Source organism: Pinus tabuliformis, chromosome 5_1, assembly GCF_031772625.1.
Source record: "Pinus tabuliformis cultivar Carrire ecotype Pingquan chromosome 5_1, CPIR1, whole genome shotgun sequence".
Classification (NCBI taxonomy): domain Eukaryota; kingdom Viridiplantae; phylum Streptophyta; class Pinopsida; order Pinales; family Pinaceae; genus Pinus; species Pinus tabuliformis.
Window position 1 is genome coordinate 698,542,838 of NC_142305.1, and position 10,984 is coordinate 698,553,821.

A 10,984-nucleotide genomic window follows, 5' to 3' on the forward strand; every position below is an offset into this window, starting at 1 on the left:
GATCATATTTTCATGAACATCCACGATAAGAAGAATCCATTTGCAATGTGGAAGGCCTTGAAAGACCTATTTCAAAACAAGAGTGACCATAGGAAGTTGGAACTGAAGGACAAGCTCAGAAATATCAAGATTGAGATGACAACACTATACCCAAGTACCTGACCAAGGTACCCAATGTGGGGATGAGCTTGGAAGTGTCGAGGTTACAGTTGCTGAAGACAATATGGTGAGCCTATCACTTATAGGCCTTCCCAAGAGCTAGCACAACTACCATGAATCACTTAAAGGGAGGGAGAAGCTACCAGAGTGGGAGCAGTTGTGGTCCGACTTGGTGCAAGAGGAGATTCGATGGAACACCAGAGATGAGACCTCATCAAAAGAAGTGAAAGAGGATTTTGCATTATTTAGCAAAGAAGATAAATCCAAGGTAAATAATTCCTAAGGTGAGGAGTGAGATAATAATAAGGACTTGTCGAACATCAAGTGTTTTCACTATCATGAGTTTGAGCACTATTCCATGAAATTCCCACAGAAGAAAGCAAGCACAAAGGATCCTGTAGTAGCAACAATAGGTGAAGCTCTAGCTTCACAATTCGAACTTTATTTTACTCTCATTGCATGCATGGAAAGCACTGCAATGGGAAGCATGTGGTATCTCCATAGTGGTGCCTCGTTCCATATGACGGGGAATACAAATCTTTTCAGTGACATGGAGGAGAAAGACCTCAAGAAAAACCTAGAGTTTGGAGATGATGGGAGGTATAGCACGACCGATATTGGTATTGTTACTTTTTGAGGGATTCTGGCTCCCCTCCTAGACTCAGATATGTAATGTATGTTCCAGGACTAAAGAAGAATCTTGTTTTCATCGAGGTATTGGAAGACCATGGCAACAATGTGATATTTAGCACAGGAAAGGTTTTCCTTAGACACATTTCCACGTGACAGGTGAAACAAATCAGTGTGCAAGTCAAGAACATGTATGCACTTGAGGTACAACATGCATGCAAAGCCTCGTGGAGCAAGGAAAAGGTTAGAGATTTGGTGGTTGAGAGGGAGCATGTTAGACCTCTCAACATGCAACCTCAGAAGAAGCCTTAGCAAGTTGTGGAGCAATCACAATTGGAGAAGGAAAGAGGAGACATATTGGAAACATCCACTTAAGAAGAAACCTCCATTAGGGGGGAATTTTGAGCTATGTGGGTAGAGGGAGGACATGCAGCCCTACCTCGAGGTGTGAGGTGGGGCGATGTGGAGCAATAGTCCCAAGAGTGCAGAAATTTGGGCAGATCCATTGAGGTGTTTTTTGTCTCATGGATCATTACCTTGCTATGGGACCCCACAATATTCAGTAGGAAGAGTATCAGTGTTAGTCAAATACTGAGGAGTGCATAGAAGTGTTGATAGCAGAGTAGGAGGCTTAGTAGTAGATTCAGCAGTAGCACAATTTTGTTCCCAGTAGACAGTTGCAGACACAGTTTATTTCGTTTGAATGTTTTTTTGTGTTGCAAATGTTGCAGTAGCAACAGTAACAGTCACAAGTTTTGAATGTAAAACATTCTAAAGGTACCAGATCGAGATAGAGTTGAATTAGTGTTGGCTTGTATGGGCCCGACCCAGGTCCAGAGGTGATTTATCTAAAAAAATACCAGTACTACTGGCCCTTTCGGCAACAATTCGTGGAGTGCAGAGTGAGGTCTCACCCGAAGTAGTATGGGAGGGTGCTAGAACCAAGTTTCTTCACCCTGGGGATGACTAATGAGCTCTAGTGGTCCACGATTTGACCCAGTGTGCATGTCGCTACGTGCATCTATTAGTCCCACACAACCTGTGATGCTATCTTCACACAACCCTACTCAAGGCGCGATCTGTATTATTACCCAAGTTCGTTACTATTAACCTATTATTATCTGATTACTTAGCTTATATGTGTAATTCTAGTGATAATTAATATTATATCCAAAATTCATATAAGTGCACATGATAAACAAAATAGTATAAATGTATAGAATGCAATATACAAGCATATTCATAGAAATTGGAATCAAGTTCTCTTTATTATTCTTCATTCAAGGTTACAGACTCGACACTGCTTGCGCACTCTGCTGCAGGGGTCTGCACTCAGCTACGGACTCTACTAGGCCTCTGTGCACTCAACTACAGAGCCTCTTCCTACTACTACGACCCAATACACTTAGACCCTTACTCTATGCTCGAACCATTGTATTCATCTATCTCCAATTAGATACCTTTACAACTTAGAGCCTCGATCTATTTATACAATCCCATGGTCCATGGACCATGGGTAGGCAAACATGACATTACATTAAATTACACCACTTAGGGCAGATAACCCTATGACTCAATATACATTTCGTGCTTCGTTCCCAAAATTCGCGGAGTCTTACCACATATCTGACCAAAACTTGGGCTTTGAGCCCCAAAAAATGCTCTAGGGGGATTCCATGCCCAATATCCCCCCAACGCAAACATCATGATGCCCTCGAGTCACTTGGTTGGCGCGAAATCCATCCAACTGGTCTCGAGCTGCTCGGAGGTCCGCAACGCACTGTGTTGCGGTTTGCTGGACCTGTTGTATGTGCTCTTCCGATGCTTCTTTGTGAGGATCAAATCCCTGCCTTAGCACATAGAGCCCATGCATTTGTGTGAGCTTGCCCTCGATATCCACTGTAATGGTGAAGGCCTCGTTAATCAATGTCTGGACGTGTGCTTTGAGAAGTGCCTCTTCTTGTTTTGCGTCATCCACCTGCTCTTTCAGTGCCCTTGCTTGTTGGATCTTTGCGAGCCATTGAGTGAGGACGACTATCTACACAGTTCATCAGAGACTGTCATATTGCTCTTGAAGTTCACACACCTCTGTTTCTAGGCGTTGTATGTTGGGGTCCTCCTACAAGGATGTGAGGACGTCAAAGGCTTGGTCTAACATACTGGTACAGTCTTGTACTTCCCATCCAATTTCATCCAACCCTGTTTGGATAGTGCTAACGCGGTGCTCTCTAACTTCTAGGGGAGTGGAAGGCTGCGCCTTCATCTGTAGCTCGACAATTTAGAGATTTAGCTCCAGTTGCACTCACATTGTTTCCTCGCACGCGTTTTAGGCTCCACTTGCCAAACAGTGGATCCACACTTCTGTTGGCAGGTTTGTGGCGATGGACAACTCTGCGACGTGCCAGCATGTTTCATCAACTGTCTGCACTAACTGCTGGTTTTGTGACACTAGTTTGTCACATTGCAAGCTGAGTTGTTTGATGTTGATCTTTTTCTCACTTAGCACCTGTATCACGCGGCCCTCCCTTGTGCTGAGTTCCGCGGTTACTCCATCCTGCAGTTGGTATAGTGTGTCTAATGGAAGGGAAGCCAAGTTAAGGCCAAGTCCCTTAATCCTGCCAACGCAACTTTGTCAATCTCATTCTCTACTGCTAGCACCCCTTCCAGTAGCACTATGGTATTACCATCCTTGCCTATAGCATCTGTTCTGTTGCTGATGTGCCTACTGCGACATAGGTGGCTACAATTCCTTCCTGTGGGGGTTGCACCTGTAGTTCCTGCAGCTACGCCCTTAGGGCCCCCAACACAGTCTACTGCTCCGACATGACTTCTTGCAGTGCTTCCTTGGTTACATCGTGAACTGTCTAGCCGATGTTGTAGAGCTCACCTTTCATTAACGTGATCGAGTCGATGGCCAATTTGGAGGCCTTGACCTTTCTCGGTGGACCCAAACTCTCTGTGATGCATGGCCTTTTGAGTTGGGTGGAAGTTGTGCCTGGGTCTATGCCCTCTTCTGTAAGGTTTGTGTCCTCTGCCTCCTATCCTATAGACAATTCCTGGCCCTCCTCTGCCTGCATTGTTGTGGCCCCTATCATTCGTGATGCTGTTGTTGCTTCGGCGGCCTTTGTCTACTCCATGGCTGCCTGTGCTACCTCATGGATTGCCCTTACCTCTGCTGCTACTTTTTTGTTGTGCCTCTTCTCAGCCAACTATGTGACATGTAGCTTAGCTTCCTCCTTTCTTTTCTATGCTACCGCCTTTTCCAATTCTACTAAATCTAGGGCGTGCCACTCGGGAGGCCATGTTTCTAACATTGTAAAAATTGCATCATCAATGGCGATGAATGGGAGCTTGGTCCTTTGTTGCACTAGATCTTTTTGTGCCCTAATGTAGATATTGTGCATGTCTGCTTTGAAGGCTGTGAAACTCTCCAGACTGTTGTGCACTGTGGGGGACAGGCGCGGCCTCCTATTGATCCACATGTGAATGCTTGCCTCCATGAGCTCCCAGAAAACCTTTGTATTATTAATCTGCTTCACGTCCTTGGTAGCCTAGAGCAACATGTACTTTGCGACCTCTGGTATGTCATGCTCAATGCTTGGGAACTCACTATTCTCTGGTAGTTCTCCCACTACCAGCAAAATGGACAAGAGCAACCATGCGTAGTGGAAGGTCTTACCCTGCTCCTAGGTTTCCTTGTTGATCAAGAATTCCTCGCAGAGGAACTCGGCCCAGTTGAATTGGACCCCCTCTGCGAATTGTTCGGCGAATGCAACTACTGGCACTGGTACTTCATCACTACGACATTTTCTCATTACCTTCCCAGCCAGGAGTTGGGTGGCTATGCGCACCCCTTTATCCTTAATATTGTTGATGGTGTAACCCCTCTTTTTCTTCTTAAGCATATGTATTTTTTTCATGGCTTCCGTGAGAGCCAAATTGCTGCTTTTTCCTGCTATCATCGCAGGGTCCTTTCCCTTACAGGGAAGCCAAGAAATTATGTGGATGAGAGCCACTGTGATGGGAATAGGCTCCTCCAGCCATAAGTACCCATCATGCACCAGGAAAAGCAGCTGCCTAATGACGAAAATGGTGATGGGTACGCGATGAAAGTGTGTTATCCGTAGTAGATGAAGCAATCTGGCCTTCTCTAGACCGCGCAGCCATTTTCGCGACTCTAATGTTATTACTGGCCCCTTCGTGCTTTGCTTCATGAGGCTCCCTGCCTCTAAGTGTGGGAACTTCTTGCTATCCACGAGGTCCCAATACTCGAACTTCATTATGGTTACACAACCCAAGTGTGAGCCCTCAAACACAATTCCATCAAGGAGGAGTAGGATCTCGAGTGTGCTCTTTGGGCCATCAATGCTTTCTTGGTAGCAGATTGTCTCAAATCTTGCCCATAATTTGCGTCTTAAATGCCTACCACCCACTCCATTTGGCCTTAATCGTACATCTTGTCATGAACAGTGACACCAACGGCCACTTCCCAACTTATTTGCATGACAACGTTGTCCCTCATGTGTGATCGTGAACCCTGTGACATTTTGTTACTACGCGCATTTCCCAGAGCGTGCAACCCCATGGCAGAATATTTAATAGTCCTGTGCTTTCTTTCAACTGCCTGGAGCGCTAAGACTATGTTTCCTACGGCTAGTTAGGTGGTCTCACCACCTGTGTGGGCCTTCATTTCGCCCTCCAGTGTTGTCTGTGGAAAATATTCATTTGTCTCTCTGACAGTGGGTGTCGCGCACTCTTCTTTATGTAGTGCGTCCCCTTGGCTACTGTGTTTGGTGATATGTGGACCTAGCCATGGCAGCATACTAACTAATTCTCGGCGATAGTCTTCTAAATTGTTCGAATGATTGTACACACTTTGCCTCGCCATCCTTGGTATGTTGAGGAGAAATGCTCCCTTTATTTCATTTTCCAGCCTCTTGACCTCTGCATCCATTAAAATGCCTTTCTTCCTTCTCGTACTAGGTCCAATTCAAGCTCTCGAAGTATATATTTTCTCAATCGAATTTCTTTTTGAAGCCTTATGTGTTTGACCTCATGTAGCTGTATGATTTCTTCGTCCTGGGATGTGCGTATTATCACATCTGCGGGCACTATTAAGTGTGGATTCCTCTTTGCATTCTCTTCAGAAATCATGGTCCCTACTTTGTTTCACACCTTTCGAATCATTTTCGCGGTTAGGGTTTTTCACATGGTCCTATAGGCCCATCGAACTATTGCTACGCGCAGGTCCCAATCAATGCGTCTTGCCTGGTGAACCATGTTTAGTACTTCACACACCTTATCAAATGCTTCTCCATGGATAATTGGTAGCACATGTTGCCTTTCCTACTGCTATGTTTTGTTCTAATTCTATATTTTGGGAGTACTGTGCGCTAGTGCAAGCTGTATGGCATATGTTTGTACCCATTGGGAAAGGTGGGCGCGCAAGTTGTTCCTCCCCTAGTGACTGGCTCTCATCCTAAGCTAGGGTTTTCCAAATCATAGCCGCATCATCCTTCTACATCTATGCCAGTCCTCAAAACTTCCTTGATGTGTACCCCACCATCGTGTGGGCATTACGCGTAGTGCCCACTTCAGAGCATCGAACCACTGCTGTTCAGGTAGTAATACCTTGCCTCTGTTTTCATGCAGCGTAGTGATATAACCATCATGTTTCAATTAAGCATTGTTACTTCGTGCAACCGATTCTGCCATTGCTCTATCTCTTTGTCTGAATGTGAGGTGCAGGAGCTTTCACACTCTCACGAAATCCTTCCATCTGCATTTGGATTCACCCAGTCCTCTTCTCATGTGGTTATATTGTAAATACAATAGAGATCATCATCACTATCATTATCAGGTACCAGTTCAGTGTATTGCGCTCCTCCTATTAGATCTAGCAGTACTACTACGCATAGTGACTTTTTTCAAAGATCATTTTGCGCTTCTTCAGATTTATGACTCCGTTCATATAGGTGGCCCACTCTATTCCTAGTAGCATGGGATAGGGATTACCGTCATCAACAATCTCTATCATTTCAAAATCCTCCTGCGCACTCACTACTGTTACCCCTTGCAATCTTCCCATGGGCAAGATCTTTTGTTGGTTCGCCATTCGTAACTGAACAGGAGACCATTGTAGCATGGGTTTGCCCATGCGTTCTCATGTTTTTTTTGGTATTAAATTCACGTTTGATCTGATATCTAGGATTACCTGATCCCTTTCATAATCGTTGATTTACGCAGTCAACCTCATTTCCCTTCCTGTGCGCAATGCATGCTTTCCAAGTTTCCAAACCACGCACGGTTCTCCTAACCCTGCACGCCTAGTGATAAGTTCTTGTAGTCCTTTTACTACCTTGCTATCATGTAGCAATTTCATCCATGTCTCCAGAAAGGTAGTGAGAATTGAAGGATCCATCCTTGGTTCTAGTTGATCCTTACTACCTGAAGTGGAGGCCTTCGTGAAGCTCTTCTTAGCTTCCATGAATGTATCCTTCGCGTGTTCTAATTCAAATTCAGGTTCCTTTGTAGGAGCCTTGTGAACCCACGCACTTTCTTCTAACTACTTACCTTTATCATCACCAGTGGTCATACCGCACTTGAGCATCATGTTTACATTCGGGTCTTCTTAGTGCGGCTCAAACCTCATCATCTGCAAATTCTGAGTCGGAGGGGGTTGAAGTACCCCTTTTTGTGCAGTCTCGCTATCAATGTAGGGCAGTCTTCTACGATCAAACTGAGTACAGTACAAACATGATGTCCTTGTTGGGTTTGTACAATCGCGGGCATAGTGCCCTGGCCCTCCACAATTGTAACAAATTAGTTGTCTGTGACCCCTTCCTGGTCCCATTCCACCTTGACCTCGACCACGCCCCTGAAATCCAGCATGCGCCATTCCTGTATTTGGGTCGAGGGCTCGTGTTTCGGCTTGCATCTTGTAGGCAGGAGTCTGATCCATCATTAGTTCGTATCTTCTGCAAGTACGTTCATCATGGCTTATCGACCTACAGAAATTACAAAACAATTACTGGGATGTTTACATATACTTCTGCAATAGATGACAAGTATTCGCAGTGTGTTTTCCTCCTATCTGACAAATCACGCACCATAATGTAGGTGAGGTGCTTGGTCCTGCCTATGCCTCAAGTCTTAATGGCATCGGCCCTCCTCCTACCAAGTAATTCGTGAACACTGGACAGTGGTCCTTGTCATGCCCCTAGCCTTTGCATTTTATCCACCATACCTCCTCATGCACCTCTGGCTGAGGTGTTATGTCCTGTTTCAAACTCTCCATATCAAGACATAGATTTTGCAGTTGTGCATGGATTTGTTGGACTCCCAGACCAGGGTATTGTATAGGGATCTCACGCAATCTCATTGCCATCTCCAAAGCTTCGGCCTAGGTGGAAATTTTTTGTTGTGACAGTGTCGTCCTTAAGTGTGGTGTTAGTAATGCTAGAAACCATGTGTAGTGTTATCCATCTGTCAATGTCATGTTGGCTTCACGAACCATACCCTTCAGTCTTTGCTCCAGATCCCAGGGGGTCTCACCTGGGAGCATTGCGATCTCTTTAAACTCGATGATTAATATTATTTCTAACTTTGGCCTACTAAATTCCTTGTCCAGTGCGGTCTATATTTCTGTGATTCTTGCATTTGGATGGTCATTAGAATGCTTGATGTACCATGTTAATGCGTGATCTTGCAATGCACCTACCAGCATAGACTTTTTTATATTGTCATCTACGACTCCTTGTGCTTCCCATATCGCTCTTACCATGAACCAGAATTGGTCCGAATCTTCATTCCCTACTCCTCTGAATATCAGAAGTTTGATCGTACTCGCCATACTGAACTGTGGTGCTGGTGGAGGTGGGGTGGTTGGAGATGGAGGTGAGGAGGGTGAGACGGGTGGCGGTGTAGGTGGAGGTGGTAAGCACGGAATTTGCTACCTAAGCAGACTTACCACACTTCTCGGAGAAACTTTCGCAAGCTCTTCCTCACTTTCCCGTGGGGGGAAATTAAGGTACTGGTTTCCACTTCTTCACTGCTTCTGCTTCTGTATATCTTCCCACTTCGCGTAGTCCCAAACATTAATTTATTTTCATAACCATATTTTCACACAATAACATCTTAATCCAAGTGTTCAAATATTTAATATACTTACCTTGTGGTCCCTTGAGGAAACGTCGCTCCACCTCACAGTAGCTAATGGTCGTATCTACCATGAACTCAGTGATAAATCCTCTTATAATTCGGTCGAGCCAATAGTCCACAGCTCGCAGGATCTTATCTCTTGACGCTTTTAGTCTATGCACTAATTCCAGAGTCCACATGATTGGTTTGCTGAGCCTACACCTTCCCTGACTATCTGCTAGCTTCACAATCCACTCATATAGCTCAGAAGGAAAGGACGCAAAGAAAATTTCGTGGATTCTCGTATACAAGTAGTGCTCCAACCACTGTTCCTTGGATACTCATGGATTTTTGTTTTCCTACGCTGCAAACTCATGAATCTTCTTGTCCAACCACCCTCCAATTTCTTTCTTTATTTGATTCTAGTGGCATGACATCAGACATCCCTTATGTAGATCCCGATCCTGGCAACAGAACCATTTTTTGGCTTGTATGGGCCTGACCCAGGTTCAAAGGTGATTTATCCAAACAAATCACGGCACTACTGGACCTTTCGGCAACAGTCCGCGGAGCGCAGACTGAGGTCTCACCCAAAGTAGTATGGGAGGGTACTAGAACCAAGTTTTCGTACCCTGGGGATGTCTAATGAGCTCCGGTGGTCCGCAGTTTGACCCTGTGCGGACGTCACTACGTGCATCTATTGTAAAAATTTTGAATAATAAACACTTATTCATAGAGATTATCCTGATTATACACTATTGTGGAATACATAACCTCCTCTATGTTGATCATCAATTTAGCATCATTAAAAACAATGAAACATCAATCGCATGCACACATTAACACAGTATGTAACCCGGGGAAAGCATACAGCTGAAAACCCCACACTATCTGTATATTATAATGATTGAGAACATGTAACAATACATAGTACAATACTCCTCACAAGTACTCAGTACTATCTCCACCTGTTACACACAAAACTAGCTCAGATCTTATCAATCACAGCTCAAATCTCCTCCACTGCTTTGCCTGCCTCCACTGCACAATCCTGCAAGAGAATCACGTGAGAATAGGCTACAATTGCCTTGATATTGGCCCACACTGCGCAATCCTCATTGGCGTTACTCAATCCCATGCATGTGCAAAATCTCATGCACAACTGATAGTCACAACTCACCCCTTCACTTACCTCTAACACCTGTCTCCGTTGAACTGTCCATGCACTGAGTTAACTGATGTATTCTTTAGTTTCTTTATGAGTTAATAATTAGTGAATTAATTAATATTTAATTCACACAACTCATCACTAGATTATTCTTTAGTTAGACTAAAATACAACTAGTTCAACCAAGTCAAACTGAACACAACTCCATCAACTCCACAATCCAACTCCACAGAACTCACATGCATGAGTTCTAACTGAAGTCCTTCGTGCAATAGCTCAACTAACACATAAGAAACCACGTGATTCCTTTTGTCAGCTACATGTGCCACGTCCATAGCTCGAATTGAAGTGCTCTAAGAGAATAAGATAATGTTTAGAGTCCAAATATTACTAAGGGCTAATAATATTTGATTGTTTCTATTTTTAACCTGACAGTCTAAAAATAGACTCTGATCACTCCATTGTCAACCAAAAATAGAAGTCCATCTATTTCTCCCAACATGACCAATCATCCATAAACATCATCCTGCAACTCATAGACCATGATCCATATGTCTAAAAATAGACTTTGCACCAAAAATAGCCTGCGGGCCCACTTAGTGAAGGCGACTCCTTTCCAATAAGCTCCATCATCTTGTTGCATTTTCAACACTCCCTCTCAACAAGATATGGATTATCTGCAACCCCTATCCTGCAACTCTGGAATGTTCTGCATGCAACACATTTGCCCGGTCCACTTGCTCCAACAATACTTGGAACAAAAACACTCCCAACTGACCACTCTGTTGGGCTAGGAACATACTCTGATGCTGAAGCTCTACCTGCTACTGACAAGTGCTCCCTCTCTAACATCTACGCTACTGCAACATCTCCATGCATCTTGCACCA